Source organism: Aethalodelphis obliquidens, unplaced genomic scaffold (assembly GCF_003676395.1).
Source record: "Aethalodelphis obliquidens isolate GAN/ISIS:26980383/991018 unplaced genomic scaffold, ASM367639v1 scaffold2, whole genome shotgun sequence".
In the NCBI taxonomy this organism is placed as follows: Eukaryota; Metazoa; Chordata; class Mammalia; order Artiodactyla; family Delphinidae; genus Aethalodelphis; species Aethalodelphis obliquidens.
In genome coordinates this window covers 51,084,184-51,097,964 of record NW_020837946.1, presented here as the reverse complement: position 1 = coordinate 51,097,964, position 13,781 = coordinate 51,084,184, and the positions used below count along the sequence as shown (strand labels likewise).

General features: G+C 35.1%; 1 long non-coding RNA gene across 1 annotated transcript in view; it reads left to right on the top strand.

The window, feature by feature from the left end:
• The first annotated feature begins 560 nt into the window (after positions 1-560).
• LOC113630805 (uncharacterized) overlaps positions 561-13,781 on the top strand; it is a 61,093-nt gene continuing 47,872 nt past the window's right edge. Inside the window, exon 1 of the long non-coding RNA XR_003437095.1 lies at positions 561-677. This is a non-coding gene — a long non-coding RNA (uncharacterized LOC113630805). The remainder of the gene's footprint in view (positions 678-13,781) is intronic.

Genomic DNA, 13,781 nt, shown 5'->3' with positions numbered 1-13,781 from the left:
ACTTCCTACCTATCACCTAAAATTAATGCCTGCTGGAGCTGGTCTTTAACAACGCAGAGACTATAGCATACAACTGTTTTGAATTATGTATCTTAGTCAGCATCCAGGGCTACATTCAAGCTGATGTTGTAGAAAGCAAAATATGGTATGCAAAACGGTAGGCAGAGTAACATTACATACCACTGGTTTGCTAGAATTATCTTTCGCCTTTTCACTGTGTTGCTGCAACAATAAATGCAACTCTTCAGGACTGGGGTTTTAGGTAAATAATGCAACAAGGAAGTGAGACAGGTAGGTCAATGAAAGTTCCTAGCAAAGGGTTAGGCAAATAGAATGGGCAGTCAATTAATTAAAATGCTTTTCAAAATGAACAAACTGACCTGGCTTTCTTGGTGAGCTATTACCAGGTTCTTTTGAGTTCTTAAAACATTTTCTTTACTCTCTGTTTCACAACAAACGTGGGCCAATTGCTGTGAGTTAATTGAAAAGGATTGTTTCCTAGTTGCCAAGAAACGGCGCTTTCTTACATTATGCAGGCCATTATGTGCACAGATCAAGCTTCCTGATTTTTCTTTCAGGGTTTAAGAATATTGGCTGCTGTGATTTAGTTGTCCCTTGAGCAGAGGAGCGCAAGTCAAGAAGGATTTCAGGGGTATTGTTCCATTTCAATTTACCAGGTAAGATTTGGATTTATTTGAAAGTGCTATCTTCTCCCTTATACTTAACTTTTCCTAAATCACTTAAATGCTTTTGAGTGAATGGGTGAATATGAAACGATGACTACCTGGGATAGCTTCAAGTAAAATCGTGCTAAATTGATTTTCTTCCAGCTGAAGTTTCTGAGGGAAAAAAATTTTTTTTAAAGAGGTAGCCCTTAATAATTGAGGTCTGTGAGACAGCCTCTAGAGTTTGTTTCTCATTGTTTTCAGAGTAGTAGATACAGGTAAACCAAGAAGTTGTGAGTGTATTTAGGGTTGAAATTCTAAAATCATTGCTATGGAAGCAAATATCATGATTTCTTATTTGGAGAAAAGATTTCAAATCTGACTGGTTCCAGCTGAGAAATGGACTTTATATTTGTTAACTTCAAAAGGAAGACTTCTTGATCTTATGTATAACTTGGTTACCTGTCTCTCTTAAAAACAAAGCCTCTCTGTTGGCTATTTTCCTCATGATTTTATCTTAAAGATGAAGATAAAATCAGGGTCCTGTACTCAGTGTAGCTTACTAATACATATGATACAAACAAAAAATGCACCCTTCTTTCTCAGGAAGGAAAATATCATTTATTGATTCAAGGTTAGCTGCTCCCAGGCAAAGTAGTGCTCACTGTGGGTAATAATGTGGGATAAGTGTTTGACGAGGACCCTGTGTATTGAGTTTGCTGAGTCAATTCATCCTCCCACTCTTAGAGTTCACACTTTCACAGGGTTAGGTTGAACTCTGTAATCCTGTGAACTTACACTCACAACATCACACAGTTTACATAGACTATACGTTGAAAACAAGCTTTGTCAAATTTGCAGGGAACCTAGCTGAGCGCTGTTATTGATCCTCTCTTTCAAAGTCATATTTTACCTCCTCTCCTGCATGGCTCTGGATTTCCTAGGAATATATTTCCTTTACAAGGAAGATCATTGTAATGGATACAAGTCAGGTCAAATATTTGTCGTCTCATTAAGTAAGTTTCCATTTGTTCAGAGTTTGAAGACAACTGAGTATAAAGATGACCTGTGCAATATGAACCCTAGCTGATGCTGGAAAGAAAGCATTGCAGCATGCCTTTAATGATAATATGATTTGGGTTTTCCACCAGTGAACCAATACTCTGGTTAGGAAACTATTTTGTGCAATAATGTGAATCACTATCAATGAAGGTATAGTTGAATATGACATTCAAACCATCCATTTATTTTTAACTTGTCAAATTGGAGTCTCCTTTCTTGAATTTCTATACATTTTAAACTAAAATAACAAATCACAGTATCATCAGTTATCACAAATTCATTACACTGTATTTTTTATTTACATAGTAGTAAAATTAAGCAGCCCATTTAAATAAATGCATGGTTTGTAGTTATGTATACTTGGTGTGACTTACTACCATTTTTGGAACAGTGCATTTCTTTCCAGGTAAGATGTAATTAAACAATTCCATTCTAGCTTACATTCCCTTTTTTACCTTGTCAAAAAGTTCTCTTTGCCCTGACAATATACTTTTGATATTATTGGTATTATGGTGCTTAAAATATCTATGCTGGTAAAATTTTTGCCTAGTCATTTTGTATTTATTGGAGCAGGGTGACAGGTGAATATGTAGAATGGGTGGAGTAGAGCAGAAGTCAGACTGATATAATATCTTACAGGCAGATTTCTTCCCACCTAGCTCACCAGTTCTTCTTTGTAAGTATAACAGAGTGTTTGTGACATTAATAAACTATTAAATATATTTAATAGTGTAACAATAAATCTTGTCTTTATTTCTGAATGGTATTTTTTAAATTAAATATTAACTGATATTGATTTGCTTCTCTGTGGATTAAGAATTTTACAAAAAGAATGATGTCCACCTAGGATGGGATGGGAATCAGTCTATAAAATTTTTGTTCAACCTTAATTAAGAAGAGACTGAATTGCACTGACAGTTTGTAGATCACAGTGACTAAAATACCATAAAATGATAGACTTCGAAAGGCACTTATTGATTATTGAGTCTAATGGCTTTGAAACTTTATTTTGAGGAGTCCTACATGTTCCCAAAAAGCATTATAACAGGTGAGCCTATGAAGGTAGGAGGAATAGTTAGCTGGTGGTGTAGGGAAAACAAACTGTATTATCAATCAGCCCATGCTTTTCCAGTTTGTCTGCAAGAACACAGAGAGCCTAAGGGTATTTCACAAAGTCTTTGTGGAAATCAAGATACACTGCATTTATAGCATTACTCTGATCTACAATTCAAGAAACTCAGTCAAATATGAGATTAATTTGACATATCTCATACCATGCACTCAAGGTTTTTGACAGTCAATTCTTCTATTACAGGCACTCAGCATGTCTTTGATTGTTCTAGAATTATTTCAGGGATCCTTACTAAGTAGCTTATCAATTTTTTTTAACACCACCTATTTTTAAATTTTTTTTGAAAATTGGGATTGTTTATTTTATGGTACAACTCAAAATAATTTCAAAGATTTCTAAAAATATTATTGTGCCTTTGATAATTTTCCCATACTCTTTTGATATGAAATTTACCTAACTTTAGAAATCCAGAATAATGTATAAAGTAATACAGTGCTTTCTTACTGTTACCTAAAAATGGTCTTTGTAATAGTAGAAGATTTTCTAAACGGAGAAGATTATGCAAAATATTTCAGTAATTTTAATGGTCCTATTATTTATCTATACAAAATCAGCACGAAACTTTATCTTGTTCTGATAAGCCAAAGGAGACATTCCTTTTTTTTGCTCTTAATTTTTTTTTAAACAAGGATTTTAAACTTCTCAACTGCAGTGATATGATTTTTGAATCACTCTTATAAGTTCCTTTTTCCATGTTTGCTTTTAAGTATTTCTTTCTGGTTTTTTTTTTCATTCTTATCAATTTATTTGGCAGAGATTTAAAACAAAGTTTGACAAAACAAGGTATTTTTGAGGAAACTATTAGGAGAGGAAAACAGAATAACCCCCATGGAGAGCAATCAGTCAATGTCACAAAAATTACAAATGTCACTCCAGCAATTGCTACCTGTTTATAAAACTAAAGGATTGAAAACAATTTAAATGTCCATCAATAGAAAACTCATTATTTAAATTATGAAGTATTTATATAATAAAATAGTATGCATCCCTATAAAGGAATGAAGAAACTCTATATGTGTAGTTGAAGAATCTTCAAGATATGCTGTTAAATGAAAAAAATCAAAGTGCAGAACAAGTATGTGGTGTGCAATCATTTATACTAAAAATATAATTTAAATATGTGATTTTACATTCATAAAGTACCTTTGATAGAACACACAAGAAACTGGTAATGGTGGTTGTCTCTGAGAAGGGGAACAGAATAGCTGATTGTTCCAGTTATCTATAGCCCAGAACTTAGCAGCACAAAACAACATCTATTTTATCACACTCACAGATTCTGTGGGTCAAGAATTTGGTTAGCGGGGCTTCCCTGGTGGCGCAGTGGTTGAGGGTCCGCCCGCCGATGCAGGGTACGCGGGTTCGTGCCCCGGTCCGGGAGGATCCCACGTGCCGCGGAGCAGCTGGGCCCGTGAGCCATGGCCACTGGGCCTGCGTGTCCGGAGCCTGTGCTCCAAAGAGGCCCACATACCAAAAAAAAAAAAAAAAAAAAGAATTTGTGTAGGGCACAGTGCAGGGGATGGAGGCAACTTATCTCTCTGGTCATTGATGTCTGGAGCTCCAGCTGTGAAGAACTGATTGGCAGCATGTGACTTGAATGGCCGGAGCCTGACACATCTGAAGACTCTTCACTCCCTGTCTGGCACCCAGGCTACAGACTCAGCTGGCACTGTTAACCAGGGTGCCTACAAGCAATCTCTCCAAGTGACTGGAGCTCCCTCACAGCATGGTGGCCTCAGAGTAATTAGACCTCCTATGTGGCAACTCAGGGCTCCAAGAGCAAGTGTTCCAACAAGCAAGGCGCATGCTGCATGGCCTTTACAGCTAGCCTCCAAAATCATATCCACTGTCCTCTATTGGTTGAAGCAGTCATAAACCATATTTGGTTTACCCATTCATCTCTGGGTGTGCTTATAAGTATTTCTAAAACCTGAGAATACTGTCTATCTTTTCTTCCTTCCTTTTGAGCAGTTATTCTCAATTTGGCAATGTCTGAAGATATTTTTTGGTTGCACAACAGAGGGGGTGTGGTACTCCCAACATCTAGTGGGTAGAGGCCAGGGTTGCTGCTAAATGTCTCACAATGTACAGGGTACTCCCTAGAACAAAGAAGTATCAGATTCCAAACGTCAATAATGCTGAGACTGAGACTGGCTAAATACATGATTATGGGTTAGAGTTTTTGTTTTCAAAAATCTGAAATCTCATGTGCCTTCATTCCTTTTATTTATAATATTGGCCTACAGGATCACACCTAATTTTTAATTGAACCTTCTGGAATCTGCCTATATAAAGTCTAGGAATCATGATCTAACTGGATTGTCCAGTTTTCCCTTCCTTGATTATTACCATAATAAATATGACAATGGTCACATTATCTTTAAACTCATGTCACGTCCATATTACTAAATAGTGCTTTGTCTGAATGACTTGTACAATATTTCCCTCATTGCTTCTACTTGTGAATAAAGAGGGATTCATTAAGGCAAGACAATAATATCATCTGTTTAACTGTTGTGCTCCTGATTTCATGTCCAAAGTCACTCTTTAATAACCATTCATTCATTCTATAGATATTTATTGAGCACCTATCATGTTCCAGAAACTGTTTTAGTTAGGAATTCAGTAATGAATAAAATAAAAATCCCATTTTTGTTGTGATTACATTCTAGTGGAAATCAGAAGATCCAAAATCCCCCTTTCTTCAACCATTTTTGATCCTGGTCTATTACATGTTCAAAACAAAATAACAGAATCTGATGCATTATAACTATATAAATAGTTGCAAAAGTTTGGTCATACTTTTTTTTTTTTTCCATGTAAACCCTCTGCTTCTTGGGGACTGCCAAGAACCTTTTCATTAATTTTTGAATTTCACTTTCTGGCAGATATCTCTGTTTTCAACTTGCTTGATGTATATTCTAGAGAAGACTGACTTTTGAAGTAAATTTTGAATGAAGGGAAATATAATATTTGATGAGTTGAAATAATGTTAGTAAGAAAAGTCAATCTGGCATTTAGAAAAAAAGGCATAAAAGTAAAGATGGAAAATTGTGCGTGGAAAGAGGCTAGTCAGGCCTGAAATTTATTTTATTTGCTATGCCAAGAAAAAAGGGAAAAGAAAAGAAAAAAAAGGATAAAAGATAAAGAGCTATAATGTATCTTTCCAGTGTAACCATAACTCAGAGTAATTCATTTTCTTGGGTAGATATTTCTATACCTGGTGAATTCTTCAGAATTTCTTACCTATGTCATAGTTTATTCCTCAATAGCCACTGATGAAGTTATTGGTTTCTTCTTTGGATAAGGAATGAGAAGCATAAATGAAGCAAGGTATTATAATTTTAATATTCTGATCCAGATATTTCTTTTGATTTTACTTTGTAGTTTCTTTCCTTCCCGAATGCTTTTTTTTTTAGTGTACGCAGAATTGTTTTCTTTAAAAGTTCTGCTAATATGTTAAAATGTGAAAAAAGGGATTTGATGCTCTAAAATTCTCAGACTTTGTAAAGTTATCAGTTTTAAGTAATCAGTTAGCTTATGAAATTTCTGTTTACCAAAAGCTATGATTCTCACCTTCTTCTGCTCTTCTATTTAAAAATAGAGATCATACCTAAGTAGGAGGTTATTAGTATAAAAAAATTCCAAAGAAACAATATAAATGTAGCTACAAAAAATGTTTAAAAATTATGTGAGTATATTTTCTGGAGTTTACTGAAAATGAGAGAAATTCTAATATTATGCCTTACAACTAGTTTTCTAGCAATAAATTTGAAAAAAATTTAAAAAAAATTTTAATCTCAAAAGTCTTAGTGGTACTGACAGATTACAGCGAAATTACCTTTGTTGTGTGAGCGAAGCAAAAAGGCCTCTTTTCATCTTTGTCCAAGTCCAGGCTTTGCCATCTATAAGTGCGCTGAATGCGGGCAAGAACCTAGATTGTCTCAACCATAAACTCAGTAAAAACACTTATCTTGTAGTGTCATTATGGAAACTAAATGAGATATTACAGTTTAGTACTTGTCACAGAGAAACTATTTGGTAATATGATGTTCCCCTTTCTTTGCAACTCCTAGACTATCATAATTCAATTCATAGAAAAGATTCTAAAGGAATCTTAACAATCATCTAGTTTGTCACACATCTGATGCTTGAATTGTTTATGTTTTCCTGGTCACTAGCCTACGCTTTATTGTTCTAATAAAATAAGAGTTACCTCCTAAGACAACAGACATTTATAAATATGCTGAAACATATAAAATTGTCACTTTTATAGGTCAAACAGTCTAATACTGGCAAATTTCTTATGTTCCAATCTAATACATATAATATAAAAGCAAATCTTATTTCCCAAAATATAATTTTATATGATAAAGTCTGACATAACTTGATAATGCTAGAATGTAAATATAGTTCTATTAGATGTTTTAAAAAAATTATAAAAAGACACTACTAGAAAAATAGTCCTTAAGAGCTTTATGCACGGATCAACAAACTAGTCTGTGGGCCAAATCCAGACTGTCTTGTGGTTTTGTACAGCCCACAGGGTAAGAATTGTTTTTACATTTTTAAACAGTTGAAAAAAAATTCAAAGAAGGATAATACTTTGTGACACATGAAAATTATATGAAATTCAAATTTCAGCGTCCATAAATAAAGTTTTCTTGGAATAACCCATGCTCACTCATTTACATGTTGTCTTAGGCTGCTATTCTGCAAAAACAGAGTTTAGTAGTTGCAACATAGGTGTTATGGCTTGAAAAGCCTACAATATTTATTATCTGGCCCTTTACAGAAAAAGTTTGACTACCCCTGTCTTAGAGTCAAGCCGCCTACGTTCGAATGCCATCGCCACCACTTCTTGGCTCTGTGATTTAGATAAGTTAATCTTTGTGAGTCTTGGTTTCCACATTTTAAAATAGGCATCCTAACAGTACTTATATCACAGGATAATTATGAGTAACTAATACATCATAAGTACTCTCTAAATGTTAGTATAATTATTAATATTCTTCCAGGGTGCTATTGTAAATGATTGGGGGGAAAAACTATAGAAGCTTGGAAGTGCAGGTGCGTGACAATTGTTGCATCACCATATCATGATATAACACCAGTTGTCAGCATTCTATGGACCTAATAGTAAAATGTAACCACTTGCTCATAGGAATGATTTTAATACTTACATCTCACTCATACCACATGGACCATTTCAAGTTAAAAATATTTAAGTTTCTAAATTTGCAAGTGCTAAGCTGCAAAGTAGGGGCTGTTTTCTCCCTGGGACAATGAACATCTGCTGAAACAATTTGTCCAACAGAGCTTTTGCCTCTGCCGGCCTTTTTTTTTTTTTTTAAAATAAATGGAAAAAGGATCATTGTTTAACTTCAATTCTTCTCATCTTCTAAACCAAGAAACAATTTCTCTCAGCACTAGATGTTTCTAGGATTTGGAAAAGTAAAGGGGCCTCAGCTTTTTATTTAGTTTTTCCTATTTTCAAGTAAGGATAAGTAGAATTTTACTTAGAGCGCCATATTATTTTTTCCTTCTTATTTGAGTATTGTTTGAAAGACCACAGGCTTTTCTAGATGATTTAAGATTTCTGTAGTGAATTGAGCTCCACAGCACTTTCTAAGTCTGAGAGAGACTGGAGGGTGGGGTAGTGGTTATCACACAGCAGAAAAGGGGTCAAGCTTTAAATTAGAAAGGCTTTTAAGAAGCTCATATCTATTACTTTTTGTATGCAAAGTCAGAGTGGTCTGAAGGGAAGATGATCCAAAATCTTGAAAATAAATTAAATGCTCCCAAAGCTAAAATCCAATAGCATCCTAGAGATAATGGATGGTTAAGTAGAACTGCTGATAAACTTCAAGTCTAAGACTTATCAGTCAGGTTACCTCTCCAGCTTTTCTGCATTGGTTTCCCCAGGGAAAGCTGGAGAGAGGACACTTCAAGCACTCAGCTTTATAATGCATACTTAAGAAGGCAGTGAATAATAACCATTAGAGTTCTCTGGGTAAACCAGGTTGAATTAAAGGTGCTTCTTTTGTTACTTACTTTAAAGTAGAGCTTCTGGTCCTTGGGGATTACACCAAGAGCAATGAGTCATATCTGAAATGAGGAAGGGAAAGTGTTGTCAAATTTCATGTTGATTCATAAGAATAAGCATGAAAGGTTGTTCACAGTATTTCAGTGGGGGCAGGGAGACACAAGGGGAGACCAGAGAATCAAATACTTGAGCACTGAAGAGTTTCTATTTGCTACAAAAGATTGAAGAACCTTGCTGTTTTCAAATAGAGGACTTCATCATATATAAATTATTCCTGATTTTTTAAAATTTTATTTTATTCAAGTATAGTTGATTTACAATGTTGTGTTAATTTCTGCTATACAGCTAAGTGATTCAGTTATACATATATATATATATATACACACACACACACACATTCTTTTTCATATTCTTTTCCATTATGGTTTATCACAGGATATTGAATATAGTTTCCTATTCCTGATTTTTTTATTGTTTTCTAATTATTGTTATTTATAAAATGGTCAAGTATGTAAAGAAAAAGAAAATGTTTTAGCTACCAAGTCAAAAATATTTTGCCACCTGCTATGTATTTTGCCAGCCAGTTAAAATCTTTAGCATTCTTTGGTACAAAGCCTTAAGATGATTGTGGGGTGGATGGAAATTTTCCTCTGTTAGAAACTTTTGGATGATAGTCAAACACTTCTGTAATTTCCTTCACCGCTTTTAGCTCCTTTTGGCATCACTTATTTCAAGTATGCCTCTGGAATGTCAAGAAAATTGCCAGATATTATTTTGAATATTGTATTTTAATACAATATCAGGCTAAAGTTGTTCCTAGAGACTTCAGAAATAAAGGTAGAGTGCTCCTTTCTTATCTTTTAGCAAAATGGAAAACTTTAATTAAGACCCCATGGAGCTTTTGGTCAGTCTCCTACCTGTGAAAGTAGATTAGAAAAGAATTTTTATCCTCTGGCAGTAACAGATTTACTTTGGGGGGATGAGGGGAGAAGGAATTGAGTAGAAGGAAAACCAGAAGCTAGACTTGTCACTTAAGTTATCAAATGGTCCAAATATTTGTTCCAAAGCCACTGACTTCATTGGAGTTGTTTTGTCCTGAATATTGGCATTTGAGCCCTCCTCAGTTAAACCTTTTAGAATAATGACTCTGGCAATACTTTGGAATAAACTTTCCATGGTTATTTCCTCAGTTGAGTAAGTCTACAACTAGAAATTCTATCATTTCTGGCTACTCTAACTCCCGATACAAGTATGTGAGGTTTGTTGTCCTGGCACCAATAGGAAAAGAATGGTAGAGCAGGGAGACACCTCATGGGATCATCTAATCCATACTAAAATCATTCAAAACAGATGGTTCTTTAGTCAAAAGTTTTCCAAGGAAATCGTTACACTGGCAATTGCAGTATGACTAGGCTTATAACAATAAAAGAGGCTTGCTTGCCTTTCTGATCAAGAATCATTGCAATATCAAACAAAGGGTGAATTCTTTCCTAAGAAGCTTATGAGTAATTCAGGTCTCTACAAGCATTCCAGGAACAAGATTCTTTTTGGTTACTAAGATTGTAAGTGTGATTTTGGCCCAAAGGCTTAAAACCAAAGCACATATGCTGTGTCTCACTTGTTCTATGGACCACTTCCCTTTTCATTCCTCTCGGTATTTTTTTTTCTATCTCTGTTATCTTGAGAAACAATAAGTATTTTTAGCAGGCTCACCTGAATTAATCTCTTACAGGACTAACGTATTTGAACTAACAACCACAAAAAATAATTTATGGGGAAAACTCTTCCCTGCTCTATATTTTCTAGCTCTTATCCCATTATTTTTAGCTTTGTGACCTTGGGCAAGTCATTTGAATTCTCTGGGTCTCAGTTTCCTCTTCTGTATAAAATAAGAACGTGAATCTAGATGACTGAAAGAGTCTCTTTTAGCTCCAACAGTCTATAACCCAATCTATCATAAAGCAAAATTGTGACCTTTATCACGAAGAAAGGACAGTGGGAGGGAAACGCGTGAGGAATTTTTTCTCATTTCTCTCACTCCTACAAATGCTGCAAATGGCTGAAGTTGGAGACTCAGAACTTTATTAGGTATGTTAATTGTCTGGGTAAAGTTTTGCACAAGGTTTTAGAAGCTGAAGGGGTGAGAGATTTTAAGCTACAATCTTTTACTTTTCCCATTTTTGACTAATTTCAAGACTTGAAACCTGTTGTATTTTAGAATACTGAATAACATATCATGTGTTAGTTTCTTACGAAATAACAGCTAACTGAATTTAATAGTTCACATTAGTATTGACATCTTCCTTCTAATTAATAAAATATAACTTTTCATTTTTCCCCCCAAGTTTTGTGATAAATGTGCTTACTCCTGCAAATGGCCAATATTTCTTTCTAATACTCCTTTGCTGAAATTCTCCAAAAAAGTTCAAAATACTTTTACTCCAGATAGAAAATACTGCTAAAAATTTACTTTTAATGATTCCATTCCATACATGCAAATAGACTTTTAGAATCCAACTCTTTATCTATGGCACTGAGGGTCAGAGGGGAGAAGAATATGTTATTAACAAACCTCCTATTGCTCTTCTTGAGATTTCCTCAAATGGCAGAGAAAACTAAAACTATGAGAAAATTACTGGAGAGCTCTAATAATAATAATAAAATATCCAATTTTGGTTACACAATTTAATTAACATACTGGGGAAAGGAGCTAAAATAAAAGGACTAGTTATGTTTCATTTCCTGAATTGTTATTTCCAAAAACAGAAACATTTTGTCCACTTCCCATTTTGTGGAGCTATTGCAAAAATTTTCTGCCATCACAAATCTTAAAGACAGTGAGTCTTACTTAAAAGTTGTGGACAGCCTACTGCCGAAGTGCCAAAGTAGACTTGGTTTCATGTGAAAGATCTAGGAGCATAGCTGTTCTATTAGATGATGTTAGGAATCAGCCTTGGCAACAAGTTAAATCTTTCAAAGATTAAAAAATACTTCATTTTAACTGTCACCTGCTTAGTATGTCAGGCTGATTAAGGTTAGGTTAGCTCAGTGACACCACTGAGTGTTACCAAACACTGCAAATAATTGTGCATGGAGAGATAATAGTTGCAAGAAGAGCCGGTGACCAACTACAATACTTATGTTTTTATTTTTCTATCACTGCTGAAAAAGTAAATAAATATAATTAAAAAATTTCCACAGAATTTATAAAACCTGATTTATTCAAAGTTTAAAAATTGATCCATATTACAGAATCAAAATAATGTAAATAGTTTTATACCTTTTATTGGTAGAATATACAAACTCAGAGAACCAAGAACCTGTGACTTTCAACTTTAAAAAACCCTCATTTTCCAGTGTGTTTTCAATATATTCTATTAGATCTTCTTTGAAAATGAAAAGTACTCTACTACAGATTGCACTGATCTCAACAGGAGGAGAAAACAATCTATTTTTCATTAGAGTTCCTGATGGAAACAACAGAGAGAGCCAGTAATTTGTTAAGTGCAATAATGTCTCCATGAAAATCATGAATGAGGGACTTTCCTGGTGGAACAGTGGTTAAGAATCCGCCTGCCAATGCAGGGGACACGGGTTCAAGCCCTGGTCCAGGAAGATCCCACATGCTGCGGAGCAACTAAGCCTGTGCGCCACAACTACTGAGCCTGCACTCTACAGCCCACAAGCCACAACTACTGAGCCCACGTGCCACATCTACTGAAGCCCACACGCCTAGAGCCTGTGCTCTGCAAAGAGAAGCCACCGCGATGAGAAGCCTGCGCACCGCAATGAAGAGTAGCCCCTGCTCGCAGCAACTAGAGAAGGCCCGTGCACAGCAACGAAGACCCAACGCAGCCAAAAGAAAATCATGAATGAAGGACATGATTTTTAAAAGATTAACTTGTGAGGATAATTCCCAGGTACATAATTTTTTTTCTAAACTGCCTTGCTTCAAGAAGGCCTCTCCAGAGAATAATTGAAACAATAAGAAGATAAACTTTAAAACATTATATAAGACATTCAATATATTTTTCTTCAAAATACATTTCACTGACTTAGTAGATATTCCAGGTAAGAAGGCACTAGTTTTATACTGGAATTTAGACATTTTCATTGGTTCAGAAGTATTCATTAAGAAAAACCTATATCTCGCTGAAGCACTGAGTCATAAGATTAAAAACTGTCCAATATTATTTTCTACTCCAGACAATATTATCTTTTGTGTTCCAACACTCAGCTCTTCCACCTAATTGGTACGTCTCATATGTTATATAGATAACAGCTCTTTTAATACTCCGAACCATTAGTTGTGTGTCCAAGATAACCTACATTCACAAATAGATAAGTACTTTCATTTTTGCATAGAAATGAAGAATGAGGAAATTTAGAAGTTAGATTTCTAAAAAGATAATTTAAAAGGTTCTCATTTAGCTATTTATCCATGTATCAGCAGCCTGGTGGCCCTAGTCACCCCCTTTGCTCAGTTGCATACAATAGCTAACTGGAAATGGTCCCGCTTTTGCCCCTTCTCTGGGTCTCACATATAGTGTGAAACATAATTTTCTTCTTTTTTTTGTTTTGCTGCCACCCCTGCTTCCCACCCTACTTCCCATTAGATGTGGCAAAGGTCAGGGGGTTCATCCTCCCCACTTTACTCTTTATTTTCAGTTCCTACTAATGCTGAATTATCTCCTTCACATCCTTCCTCCTATGGCTATCCTCTTCTATCCATTTTGCATAAACACAAATGTAAAACATGTGTTTTCATTTATTTCCCTGAAACACAATCACACCAGGCAGTTGGGTTAAAGGTTTGGGTGGATATCTTGGGATACGAGGGTATTATAGCACAGCACAGCATGGCAAATAATGTGAA